Source organism: Lactuca serriola, chromosome 2 (assembly GCF_051521515.1).
Source record: "Lactuca serriola cultivar US96UC23 chromosome 2, Lser_US96UC23_V15, whole genome shotgun sequence".
Lineage (NCBI taxonomy): Eukaryota > Viridiplantae > Streptophyta > Magnoliopsida > Asterales > Asteraceae > Lactuca > Lactuca serriola.
In genome coordinates this window covers 62,616,835-62,626,250 of record NC_136409.1, presented here as the reverse complement: position 1 = coordinate 62,626,250, position 9,416 = coordinate 62,616,835, and positions in this window count along the sequence as shown.

Here is a 9,416-nt window from a genome sequence, read left to right as displayed (position 1 = left end):
GATCGGAAAAAGGGCAAGAAAACTCAACCTTCCTCCAAAGATCAACAAATTGTGGCTGTCCATGCTGCCACCACTCCTGCTACCCCTGCACCAGCAAAAGCTTATGTTGGGAAACTGCCCAAGTGTCCTAAGTGCCCCTACCATCATAACGGCCCCTGCCGTGAATTGCAATGCACCAATTGCGGCCGGAAGGGCCATACTGTTCGATTTTGTAGAGCCCCACCCAAACCTATCTCGCAAGTCCCTAGTTCGGGAGTGACACGGGCTTGTTATGGCTATGGTGAAGCGGGCCATTTCAAGAAAAACTACCCAAAGGCTGGGAAGGAGGGAGGAACAGGAAGACTACTTGCTATTGGCCACAATGAAGTAGTAGCGGATCCCGCAGTAGTCTCGGGTCCGTTCCTTCTCAACAACTCTTATGCTTGTGTCTTATTCGATAGTGGTGCAGAAAGAAGCTTCATAAACCAAAACTTTAAACACTTACTTAAACAATCCCCGCAGCCACTAAGAGAAACATTCGTCGTAGAAATGGCTAACGGGAAGACCGAAAGCTCTAACGAAATTTACATAGGTTGTACCCTCACACTAGACGATCATTCATTTCCAATTGATCTCATACCAGTCTCGATCAAGAGTTTCGATGTCGTTGTTGGCATGGACTGGTTGAGTCTTCACCGCACCGATATTCTATGTTTTGACAAAGCCATCCGCCTAAATCCACCGAATCACGAAACTTTATTGATCTATGGAGATAAACCTGGTACGAGCCTTCGTATCATCTCAAGTATTCAAGCCCATAAATACTTGCATAAGGAATACCACGCCTTTCTTGCACACGTCATCGACACAAGCTAGAAAGCGAAAGATCCAAAAGACATCCCTGTTGTATGCGATTTCCCTGACATCTTTCCGGAAGACCTTCCAGGTTTACCTCCCAAACGTCAGGTTGAGTTTAGAATCGATCTAGTCCGAGGAGCTACCCTAGTAGCTAAGTCGCCCTATCGTTTAGCGCCTGCCAAGATGCAAGAACTATCCGGTCAACTTAACGAACTACTCAACAAGGGCTTTATAAGACCGAGCTTCTCACCCTGGGGAGCTCCGGTCTTGTTCATGAAAAAGAAGGACGGATCGTTCCGTATGTGCATCGATTATAGGGAACTCAACAAACTCACGGTTAAAAATCGCTACCCTCTTCTCCGTATCGACAACCTATTCGACCAACTACAAGGGGCGAGTTACTTCTCCAAGATTGATCTTAGGTCCGGGTATCACCAGTTACGAGTACTTGAGGAGGATGTGCCGAAGACTACATTCCGAACTCGTTACGGGCACTATGAGTTCGTAGTGATGCCCTTTGGACTGACTAACGCACCTGCAGTGTTCATGGACTTGATGAATAGGGTGTGTCGTCCATACTTAGATCAGTTGGTTATCGTCTTTATTGATGATATACTCGTCTACTCTCGAAGCGAGGTAGAACACAGGGATCATCTACGACGAGTCCTAGAAACCCTGCGATCGCAGAAGTTATACGCGAAGTTCTCTAAGTGCGAATTTTGGATCCGAAGAGTTGAATTCTTAGGACACGTGGTTAATGAAGAAGGAATCCACGTGGATCCCTCCAAGATTAAAGCTATTGAGAACTGGTCAGCACCGAAGACGCCTACAGAAATTCGTCAATTTCTAGGCCCCGCTGGCTACTACCGCAGATTCATTCAGAACTTCTCTCGGATTGTGAAACCTCTCACCACGTTGACACAGAAAGGCGTAACATTCGACCGGGAAGAGAAGCAGGAGAAGGCATTCCATACCCTGAAGTGAGCTCTATGCACCGCACCGGTATTATCCCTTCACGAAGGGACAGAAGATTTCGTGGTATACTGTGATGCATCGAACCAAGGGTTCGGATGTGTCTTGATGCAACAAGGTAAGGTCATCGCCTATGCCTCAAGACAGCTAAAGACACATGAGGTAAACTACACCACCCATGACCTCGAGTTAGGGGCAGTTGTATTTGCTCTAAAGATCTGGAGACATTACTTGTATGGAACAAAGAGCATAATATACACTGATCATAAAAGCCTCCAACACATCCAGAAAAAGCTCAACATGAGACAGTGACGATGGGTTGAACTACTCAATGATTACGACTGCGAAATTCGTTATCACCTAGGGAAAGCCAATGTAGCAGCAGACGCCCTATGTAGAAAAGAGTACTCCAATCGAAGAGTCAAGTCATTAACAATGACTATCCATTCGCACCTATCCGCACAGATTAAGGAGACTCAACTCGAAGCCTTAAAGCCTGAGAATGTGGCGGGAGAGTCCCTGCATGGAATGGATAAGAACTTGGAGGTCAAGGGTGACGGAGCCTATTATTTTATGGACCGAATCTGGACTCCGCGCCATGGAGGTTTCAGAGACTTGGTCATGAAGGAAGCACACAACACACGATACTCCATTCACCCAGGGTCAGATAAGATGTATCTGGATCTCAAAAAGCTATACTGGCGGCGTAACATGAAAGCAGAGATTGCTACCTTCGTGAGTAAATGCCTTACTTGCGCAAAGGTCAAGGTTGAATACCAGAAGCCATCAGGTCTCCTCCAACAACCAGAGATACCGGAGTGGAAGTGGGAGCGGATCGCTATGGATATCATAACTAAGCTACCCAAGACAACGGGTGGGCTGGATACCATATGGGTCATCATCGACAGATTGACCAAGTCCGCGCACTTCCTACCCATCAAAGAAACAGACAAGATGGAGAAACTCACAAGGACATACATTAAGGAAATAGTACGGATGCATGGTGTCCCTATATCTATTATCTCTGATAGAGATTGATGAGATTAAAACTTAATCTGGAAGATCGATTACATCTTAAACAGGTAAATAAATATTTAAACAGCAAGAATGAACGCAAAATAAAGAACAATTCAAGGATGAATCAAACGTGTCGAATGATTATAAAATAAACCCTCAGAAGAGCTCGATTAAGAACATCAACTGTAGAGGGTTGGAGGTTTACAAGAACGATAAAGAAATCTACACCGCTATCGTAATTATCGTTACTTCTCTTAAAACGAACTTTCTAATATGCATGCAAGCATATCTTTATATAGTAAACCTAATAAACTCACAGTTGGACAGGCCCAAAACCGGAGTACAAAACAAATGGACTAACAGCCGAGCCCAATGACGCAATCTTCAAACGAGTCTTCAACTCAACAATCTCCCCCTTTGCGTCAATTGGAGCGAGATCTTCACTTGTTACTTGGGCCAGCAGCAGCAGCAGGTACCTTCTTCTTCACAGTCTGAAACAGACGAGAGACAAGAGCAAGTATCGTCTGTCTGAATCTGATGTACCACTGGATCATATCGTTGAAGTATTTGACATCATCTGTTGCATTCTCTTTACACCGCCGGATGATAAACATCACATGCTCAAGACAAGCAGTGGTATAAAGATGTTTATCTGCTAAAGCAAAGAGGCATTTCTGTCCTTCTGCTCTAGTGAACATGACTGTATTACGCTTCGGGTCGATCTTGCCCATCTTCATTTGATTTAGATCACTGGCCGATCCCACAGGAGCTATCTTCGGTTTCTTCTTGAAGACTGTGGCTATCTCCTGATCCATTAGGGCGACCTCCATGATGTAACAAACAATCATCCTCTTGAGATGGTCTATTATTGGACCATATTCAGCTTCATTCGTCAAAAGGATGTTGTGCAAAACGATCCAATCATGAGGGTTTAGGTTCGGTAGATCTGCCAACGACATAAGATGTTCGGTTCTAGCAGACCCTCTTATCACCCTGAACCGAACGTTGATGAATCTTCCTTCGGTATAAGGCTTTAAGACCCGAACATTCACGATCTTCTGAGCGCTCCATGTTTGGTATTGTGGTTGAGCGGCCTTCAGATAGAACTCGATAAGCTCCTTATCGACCTCAGAATTAGGATGAGGGACTTCAAAAATATTGGAGAAGGCGTGGAAGATAAACGCCTTTCGAGTCAACGACATATCGAACTGCGAATCGACAGAATTATTGCAGTCGAAGGATATCACCGGTTCGAGCCATAGGATGCTAGGAGTATCTATGGCCTCCTTAATCATTCTCTCTCGAGTCCAAGCAGGGAAAAGAGTTTTCCTGCTCTCGAGGAGATCGTGGGCTTCTTTCTTCTTTCGTTCGGCTTCTTCAGCTTCGCGCGCCACACGATTGATATCATCTTTCATATTGCGACTGTTTTTGCGTTTAAGCAAGTCAGCAATGGTTTCTTTATCATCTTCTTCTTCTTCCTCAGCTATGTTCTTTCCTTTGTCCTTCACACCCTAACCCGAAGTTTGACCAGTCGGAGGTGGTTCGGTTGTGTGAGCAGCTTTTGAGGAAGGAGGTGGTTTCGATTCGGACTTCGCTTCTCCGCCTTGTTTCGGATCGGACATGAAACTAGGTAAGCCTTCAATTTTGCTAAGAAGGTCCAGGGCAGGAGCAAGTTTTTCAGCAAGGGTTCGCCTCACCGAATGATTGAGAATCGGATCGTGTGCTTCCAGGATGTTGGATAGGGCAGCGTGTACATCCGAAACACAAGTTTTTATAACCTCCCGTTCGGATCGAAGAGCTTCAATCTGTTGCTGAGAGTTTGAAATCTGAGTGCTCTTGACCTTAAGGGCGGTGGTTTTATTTGCCAAAACGTCCATTAATGAGTTTTTGGCAGCGAGATCCTCTTGAAGCTTAACGAGGCGCTCATCAATGGAGGCACGAAGGGCCGAGTTGTCGTCGCTTATGGATTGGCGAAGTGTAGCGAACGACTGTAACTCCGTTGAGACGAACATGGCCAATTGTTGAAGGATTGGTTCCAACGTTGTCTTTGTGGCGTCAGCACTCTCCTGTAAGGACTTCAACAGGGAAGAGGCGTCTGAGAATAGTTTATCGACTTTTGCGGTCGCAGCCTCACAGGCTTTTGTGGAGGCATCAATGGCGGCTGTGGCTGAAGCAACAAAATCATGTTGAGCCCTGGAGAAGGCGTCAACAATCTTCTGAAGAGCGGCTTCAGAGAGAGAGGACTGAGTGTTAGAGGATGACGCAAGAAGTAAGTCAACCTTCTCGTTTAGCTCCTTTAGATGCTTCTTTGTTACTGGAGCATCGTCCTCATCGTCACTTTGAACCAGAAACGAATTAAAGTAGACCGAATCGAAGGTCATATTTTCACCGCCAAGGAAGGGGTTGTCTCCATCAGAGGCATGATCTGGAGATGGAGGGGGTGGGGAAGCTGGAGGTGTTGAGGTGTGGGTAGGTTCAGGTTGAGTGTTGGTTGGGGTAGTTTCGGGTGGTTGTTGAGTGTGGGTAGGTTCGGTTGTATGCTGGGTTTCGGTTTAAGGTGGTTCGGTTACAGGTGGTGTTTCGGTTGCACTGGTATGAACCCCCGTATCAGATACGTTGGTTGTTACCTTTGCAGTTGTTGTAGTGGTATCTGTGAAAATGGGTGGTGGTATAGGGAAAGAGGTTTTAGGGATGGTGGTAGTGGGGTATATGGTCAGAATGGAAGTAGGGATTGTTTGAGGAGGGGAGGGAATTGGTGAGACAGGAATTTCCATGTCTGGGGTAGGTGATCGGGGTGGGGTGTTGCCTCTGGGAGGGGTTTTGCCTCTTTGAGAGCCGTCCGAACCCGAACTCTCGCCTTCTGAGTCACTCAAAGAGGAAGCGATAATAAGCTTTCGCTTCGATTGAGTCTTCCTTCTCTTCGGTTGCGGGGACTTGGCAGGTTTGGTTGGTTTCCTCTTCCTGGGAGAAGGACCTTTAGGAGCTTTGGTCACTTGCTTCCCTTTTTCTGCCTTTTTGCCCCTATGAACAGGCTTGTCAGCGTCATGGATTGACTTGAGCATTTCCTATGTAAGTTCCCTAGGACCAGACGCCTTGAACTCCTTAACGGTCCTGATGATCCTGCTGTCAGAGGGAACATCGCCATACATTGTCTCCGGAATAGAGCCAACGAAAGAAAAATTGGATGCATTAGAGACAATGATCTTCGTGGTATGAAAAGTACCGATCGAAGACATCGATGCACCAGCAGCAGGTGGAATATCGAATTTGTTCATCGCCCATTTGGTGATGATTGTCCAGAACCGGGCATACGACACCTCAGAGTGTCGTGAAGAGGAAGAAAGGCTCTGGATGAGTTGCTGCCAGAGAACCAACCCATAGTCAAGATTTACGCCGTTGTAGACGCCGTACAAAATCGACAAGAATAGTCGACTTGAACCATCGGATTCGGAGCTCCGTTCAGATAAGCCCTTGAAGAGGACTGTAAACATGCCGTTCCATTGTGGCGGCAAGCAGGATTTCTTGAACTTTGCGACGGAGGTGAGGACCTCCGTGTACCCCATGTTATATAACATGTTGTAAAGCATCCCAACCGGAATCATCTCCGGATTAATTCTTGAAGGGTCAGCAGCCAACCCTAGCAGTGTACCAAATCGTTGTCTAGAGTCTTGTGATCAGCAACCTCGAAGAACACCCTTTCGACGGCTTTGTCATAGTGTGCAGTCGAATACACCTGCGATAGACTCTCCATGGGCACAGACTCAACTCTGGAAAGTGCTGGAGCGATCTGGGAGTACTTCAGGCACTCGATGATTGGAGCCATATAGGAATCGTACAACTGAGGAGTGAGGTCAATCACCAAGCATTGTTGAGAACGTATGGGAAGGATGTGTGAGGTAGCATGGACTGAGGATGATTCTGCCATTGTTGAAGGTAGAAGAAGAAGATGAACAGTGAAGCTTTTGGTAGTTTTTGCTCTCTTGGAAATTCCGGATGCAGTAAAGAGGTAATGGGAGTATAGACTGCCTTTTATAGTGGGTGAAAGGAGAGAGAAAAATCGTTTCAAATCTTCTATGGAAATACGAAAAGGTTTCCGGAATGACAGATGCGTGACAGTTAAGGCATGCGACGATCACGTAGGAGAGAGAGTGTCAGATTCCTAGGATCACGCCGCCCAACAAGCGCCATTTCAGAACATACCGTTTGAAATCCTCACGCGCCTTTAAGTGCCAGAGAGGTGTCGCTTGAAATTCGCACACGCGTCCATGATGTCAGTAAAAGTATGGGCATTCCCTTTTTACCGTCGTTTGAAATTCAATCCTTTTAACTCCCGCCTGAGTCAGCAACCCTTCGTCTTATCTTTTAAATGGCATCTTTTGAATTAACTTCCCACGTGGATGATTTTTGACCACATCTTTATAATTAATCACCAAAGCAATAAAACAGTCTGTAATTATTAGTAACGGAATTTTGGAAAATCAAAGATTTTCGTGCGAAGAGTGTAAAAAGAAAAGAAATAAAGCAACTCTTTTTAGGAATGACTGTGATGTCAATAATGACACGAAACAACTGATCCCGGGCACGAATCTCTTCCTTCAAGATCAAGAGAGACCTCAAAGTGTTAGTGTGGTTTCCCGTTGAATGACGATCAAACATTTATTAATAAATGTTGAAAGGTTTCTTTTAATAAGGCTACTTAAGGGTGGCTTTCGCTTTGATTCAACAATTCTTATCTTGAAATAAGAAAGAAAGTGAACAAAGTACTTGTGAGACCGGTGTAGTCTGTTGAACAAGTAGGTAGGAATTAATTTTAAATTGGCTTGGAAAATATAAAATCTCAGAAAAAATTAAAAACTGGATCCCAAGGGAAGAAATGTTATGGTGTTTAACAATTTCATAGGAATCATACAAAAATAAAATTTGAGATTTCAGTAGGATACATCCGTCAATTCGTTGGTGAAAACTTGAGCAAATTTATTGTTCACCGTCAATTCAGATTTGGTGTTGAATTTTGGGTTTCACTCAGCTCGTAGTTGCACGAAACTGAGATCATAAACACAGTTGTTGTGTAACCATAAACCTCAGTGGTAATTTCTGAGAGTCTCAAGGGTTACGTTGATGAAATGAATGTAATGGAGAAATGTAATGGAGATGGTGGAAGAAACTAAAGTACCTCCGCTGCAAAAATAAGGACCAAGCAGAGAATTCTTATCTCATGTGGGAAAAGAGTGAGGTAGCTCACGATTAGAATAAATGGGATAGCCTAATTGGGAAGACAAGGTTTGTTTATACCAAGTCATTAAGGCTATTATTCAGAATCTTATGAGGCTTGGGACACATACAGCAGAATGCTTCTAGGGACACTTAAGTAATCCACCAATTTTATCCCCATAAATGAACGAACACATAAATTAAATAAGTAAGAAAAAAAATTGGAAAGAGTAAGTAAAAAACACTTTGGAAAAATTTGAAGAACCGAACCCGAACGTTCGGTTGGTTTCGGTTTTGGAAAATTTTGAAAAACCGAACCCGAGTGTTCGGTTGGTTTCGGTTTTGGAAAATTTTGAAAAACCAATGAATTGAGACATGCAATCAAAATATACTTTTGACAATAATACAAACAACTTTGTACAAGAAATATACAACCAAGAAAACTACCTTTGTGGTGATGAGCGAGTTAGATAATTTAACCGAACCTGAACGTTCGGTCAATTTCGCTTCTTACTTTTGAGGTTGAGAGGTAGTTTGAGGTACTGACTCTGATTCCATCATACCTAGCCCTTGTAAAATTCTGTTGAATGATGCTTCAGGAAGAGCTTTGGTAAAGACGTCAGCCAGTTGATCAGTGGTTCGAACAAAGTGTACTTCAACGTTTCCATCTTCCACATGATCTTTGATGAAGTGATACCTCAGTGCTATGTGTTTGGTTTTAGAGTGCTGCACTGGGTTATGACAGATCCTAATTGCACTTTCAGAGTCACAATATAGTGGGATCTTCTTCATATTGAGTCCATAGTCTCGAAGTTGACTCTGGATCCAAATCACTTGGGAGGTGCAGGATGCAGCGGCTATGTATTCAGCTTCGGCAGTAGACAACGACACGCACGTTTGTTTCTTTGATTGCCAGCTCACCAACTTCCCATCAAGGAATTGACAGCCGCCAGTGGTGCTTTTTCTGTCGAGTCCACATCCTCCAAGGTCTGCATCTGAATAGGCTTGAACGAAGAAGCCTGAGTTGGAGGGATACCATAGACCTAAGGAGGCAGTTCGCTTGAGATAACGTAAAATGTTCTTTACTGCAAGCATGTGAGGTTCGCGTGGGTTTGCCTGAAATCTAGCACAGTAACACACAGAAAACATGATGTCAGGCCTGCTAGCAGTAAGATACATCAGTGAGCCTATCATTTGTCGATAGAGCGTGATATCAACAGCCGGTTTGTCTAGGGACGGAGTTAGCTTGGTGTCGAATGTCATTGGGACTTTGACTTTGGAGTCTCCCATCATACCAAACTTTGCAAGGAGAGTCTTCGTGTAAGCTTCCTGATTGATAAAGATGCCTTCGGGTCCCTGTCTAATATTTAAACCAAGGA